Source organism: Toxotes jaculatrix, chromosome 24, assembly GCF_017976425.1.
Source record: "Toxotes jaculatrix isolate fToxJac2 chromosome 24, fToxJac2.pri, whole genome shotgun sequence".
NCBI lineage: Eukaryota > Metazoa > Chordata > Actinopteri > Toxotidae > Toxotes > Toxotes jaculatrix.
The window spans coordinates 1,447,905-1,452,588 of NC_054417.1; the positions used below are offsets into that span (position 1 = coordinate 1,447,905).

A 4,684-nucleotide genomic window follows, 5' to 3' on the forward strand; every position below is an offset into this window, starting at 1 on the left:
AAACTGCCACTTCCACAGAGCCTGCCCTTCACTGCACGGTCCTCACGTTGAGCTGTGTTTCGTTTCCATCTGCTCTCTCTGTGTCTGCTTGTTTTTCTGTAATCTCTGTTTAATACAACCTTGTGCGGTGCTTCGTGAAGCTGGAGGAATTCAGCTGACACCTTGATTCAATTCAACTGTAAATGTTTATAGACTGTAGGCAGCTACAGTCTGTGTGCTGTGTGTTCTCTTGTATTTATTCACTGTAAGTTTAGTATCAGCAAATGCATCAAACTGGAAATGATCTACCTGCAATATAGAATATTTAAAGGTCCAAACCGTGTTTTAACCATAACGCCCTCACCCTACATTTAAATCTCCATCTGCTGATGAAGATCATGTGATGTGAGCGAAAGCTCTAGAGCTCCGTCAACCAGCGAACTGATATTCACACAACAGCAGTGCTGGAAATGTGAATTTTCTTTTGCCGGCTTTCTGGAAATATGCGGTACGTTTGGATAAATACCTGAAGTCGGAACGTTCTTAAAATTCCTACACAAAACGGACTGAAGTTTGGGTGGCAGAGGAAACCTTCTTTAATACATTTAAGTTTTTTCTTCTCAGGAAAGCTCACTGACTTTTGAATAGTTACCCTTTCTGTCCAGTCAAATTGCCTTTCTTTGTCTCACTGACATCCCACTGGTTGTGAATAATCCCTCCTTCAGCAGGAAGTAGATCACAATAAGAAAGCACTGACTTTAAAGTTCACTGGGGTGTCAGCTGAAGCGCAGCTCTCCTGCTGTGTGCTGGCCCTGCAGGCTGCGGGGGCCGGAGGAGGGCCCAGGCGGGGCCGGTCCGGGCCGTTCTGCTGGGCCGCTGACCGCCCACGGAGAGGCCTGGCCGGGTGGGCGTCATCTATGGAGCGATTGATCCCAGCCAGGACAAAAAGTCTCCCTGTTGTCCTGCTCAACCAGCAGCAGGAAAGAAAAACGTGCTCAGATTCACTGCAGCAAAGAGTGTTGTACTACACCACTCCACTACTACTACACTGATATTACAGCACCCCCACCCCTCTCATCTTACTCACTCTTCAGGCAACGGCTTACACATTTGCAAATGCTACTTGTACTTTCCTTTAGTATGACTATTATATACTACTTTATACTACTTTATTCCTATTTATTTTTCTTAGTACGTTTCCTTTAAATACTTTGAGTACATGTTGGTTTTTGCTTTTACAGGTGTAAAGTTTTCAGGACTTTTACTTACGGAGTATTTTCACACCGTGCTGCTTCTACTGTGAGTGCAGGATCTGAAAACTTTCGCTCTGACTCATTACAAAGCTGTTCAGTAAATGTATTTTATTAAGTGCATTTATCATAGAAATCAGTGAATTATTCCAGTCAGTAACTACCTTCCATTCAGCATTAAATGATCCTTTCCAGCCTCATCTGGTTTGGTTTCATGTCTCCTTAAAATTCTTTATCCCTTGGATAAAGACAGCTCTGCTAATTTATCCCTTGTTTAATGTTAAAGACATTAACATTAGAAAGCATGGCAGACATGGCTGCTGCAGACATCCACTGAAAAACAACAGCAACCAAGGAGGTCAAAGGTCACGATCAGGGATGAATATGTATGTCTAAATGAATGTATCAGCTAACGTTAGCAGTTTTCATGAAGTTTCCATTAACCGATGCCGTTTGGTGAGACAACTGTGGAAAATGGAAAAGTTGAAAAAGCAGTCAGGTGAATTTTGTGTAGCGTGCTGTAGTACGCCTCTGGTATCACGCCAGTCTTTCTCCTTTGAAGTCCAGGCTGCCGTGCGTTGGGAGGGGGGTGGCTGCTGCTGCTGCTGTGGGTTCGTTGTGGAGGTGTTTGCCTGGAGAGGGGGAAAGGTCACAGCTACAGAGCACACATCTTTTATACTTTATAATATGTATGACGGCTGAGCCACATCGGGCTGAGCTGTTTATCAGCTGCTGAGGAAAAAAAAAAAGTACCTTCAGTTTTTGGTGGCGTGGGTTTGACGCTGACTTTTATGCATTGAGGGAGTTTTGGAAAATTTTGGGCTTGAAACCTGTTAAAGAAACAAAAGTTACTGCAAAGATGCATTTTTTTCTTTTTTTCTACGAGTGTGCAGGTTTGTTTGATAACGTCACCACAGCCAGACACAGAATTATAAAGAATAACTGCAGAATAAGAAGTAGCTCAGAGCCAATCATGGGAGCCATGGGACAAAGCTGCCCCTCTAACATCAATATTTGCCCCACAATGAAACCCTTTCATAGTCTGCATTAAAACTTTTTTTACTGTACATAATGTAAATAAAAGGTCTGTGTAAGTGAAATAATCACAATCACAAGGAATTACTTTTTTGTATGAGTCTTGTTTTTTTTTATTGGTTAAAATATATAAAACACCATCAACATACAGGGTTGCAGCTCATGGCACGTGTAAAATTATGTATGAAACAATGTTTGAAATGCAGATGGCTTACAAAAGAAGAACCAAGGAGTTTGGTCTTACCTTCGTTTGAGAGGTGCAGGTTCACTGAAGCTCTGCCCGGCGGCTTCATTAAAGCAGCTCCTACCAAACAGGACTCTTCCCACAAAATCGATGAAAGTCTTCTCAGAAAGATGAAATTGCGCAGAGACGCCAGAACGTCGCCAGGACCAAGTCAATGAGGCGTTTATGATGTCGACGAGAATAATTCCCGAAACGCAGCAATGATTCACTAAAACTCAACTTCGCTGTTTAAGGCAAACTATGCAAAGTGACTGGACGGGTATCCAGTTCATTCTTACAGGATGATTCCTGTTTCTCATAATGCAGGTCACACTGTGATCTGGGAACATGGCAACATCACCACAATGGAGTCTAACACGGCATTAAACATGAGCAGTGTTACCACTTCACACTGAAACAACACTAATTATCCTTTAAATGTGTGTTTGCTTGAGAGCCAAAGATCAAGTATTTCAGTTCCAGCAGGAAAAAAGTCTTCACCACGTGGTTGATGGAAGGAAAACAGCCAGGTTTCAGCCTCAGTGTACTGTACCTGCAGCCAGAGATGAAGTGTAAACTCCTCCTCACAGATGCAGCCCCGTCCTCTCCGTCTGACAGCAGCATCTGTTGGAGGCCGCAGGTGTCGATGCATCTGGGAAAGAGAGATTTCTTTGTAATTAGTCCGGTTAGTGACACATCACTTCTCTGTCGCGCTGGATCCACTGCTTTCTCATCTCATGGTAATTATCATCATAATCCATCATTAACCACATCATAGAGCTACAATATGGCCTTTAGTCCGCCTGCTCTCATGGATTTTTAATGATTAATAATGTATGTCCATTAGGAGAACACTCTGTTGTCTAATCTACATTATGAAGGTATTTATACATGATTCAAGCACAGCACTGAACAAATGAATAGATTACTGATGCCAAGAAAAGGGATGTTGTTCTATTCTGAGTTGTTTTGTTTGTTTTTCATTCTATGTAATTCTCAGTCATCGTTTCTTTACATGACTTGTCTCAGTTTTCATTTTTTTGGTTAACTTGACGGTAATGATATAAAATGAAAAAGCAAACACTCTGTCTGCAAACACTAATCTGTTTAAGGTAGGAAAACATCAGCAGCCTGCAGCTGAACGTCGGTAACCTCCCGTCCTGCTGAGACTCTTTTGCTTTCGGATCATATTTGGCTGGTGAATCAGTCAAAGGCTCTGGCAAAATTTGGAAGGCACCAGCCATTGTGGCCGGTGGATGAAAATGTTAATTTCCTCCCTTGATAACGATGCATGTCATTTCCAAATGTGATTATACAAACAGAATGCTGTGCAACACGCTTGTAATGTGCTTAAGATGTTTTAAAATACATTACCATGCTTGCACACTGTGAAACATAAAAGGCCCTGAAGGAAACCTTTAAGGTTTTTCAGATTAAAACCACAGGGGGACCTGGGGTGGATCCCTGAGGAGCCCCAGGATTAAAGGTCTTTAAAACAAAGGTAATTTGAGGCATCTGTGAGACGTTACAGCTCTCGTGGGATTTGCTTCCTGGTGAGGGAGGAGATTATTAGCTGTGTTTGGTTATTAAATCAACAACAATTATTTTATCACCATTTATGTTTACAGCTCTACATTTAAACACAATGGCCTGTGTTGTAAGAGCTGTCTCTGTATTTTGGGCTGGATTACTTGTAAAACCTTAACCAATAAAAGCCTGTGGAAACACATGAGGGGTTTTAGTTTTATTTTCAAACCTGTTGTCACGAAGCCAACTAATGAGAGAACTGGTCAGGAGCCTGAAACCCTGGACTTCCTGGACAATTTTCGGACGTTTGACTAATAAAGACCTGCAGCTACTCAACAACAACCTATGACGTGCAACTGAACCGAACACTTACCATCGATTTGGTCCAGTGGAACAACTGTGGTCATGAATATGATGAACTCCAGCCAGTGTCCAAACCCCTCCCTGCATCGAAAAACACAAGTCATAATAAACATTAGTGAATCAAATAAGGATCATGAATGCACAATTAGGTCAGCGTCCAATAAAACATGAAGCTGTGCTGTACTCGGACAGGTAACAGTGCGGCATCCTCACTTTCCCTGGGTAAACAGAGGCTGTAAGAACACAGCCAGTGGGGTGATGCCAGACCGACCATGACAGCTGTCTGCTCGGATATGTCTTAGTCTGC

At 42.4% G+C, this 4,684-nt stretch overlaps 1 long non-coding RNA gene across 2 annotated transcripts; it reads right to left on the minus strand.

The window, feature by feature from the left end:
• Positions 1-1,465: 1,465 nt before the first annotated feature.
• Positions 1,466-4,684, minus strand: LOC121177968. 2 transcript variants are annotated; one of them, XR_005893424.1, is made up of 5 exons: positions 4,591-4,684; positions 4,388-4,458; positions 2,509-3,139; positions 1,983-2,059; positions 1,466-1,861 (listed from the first exon to the last, which is right to left on the minus strand). It is a non-coding gene; the product is annotated as an uncharacterized LOC121177968 (long non-coding RNA). The 2 variants fall into 2 exon arrangements; XR_005893423.1 differs by having other exon boundaries at positions 1,983-3,139.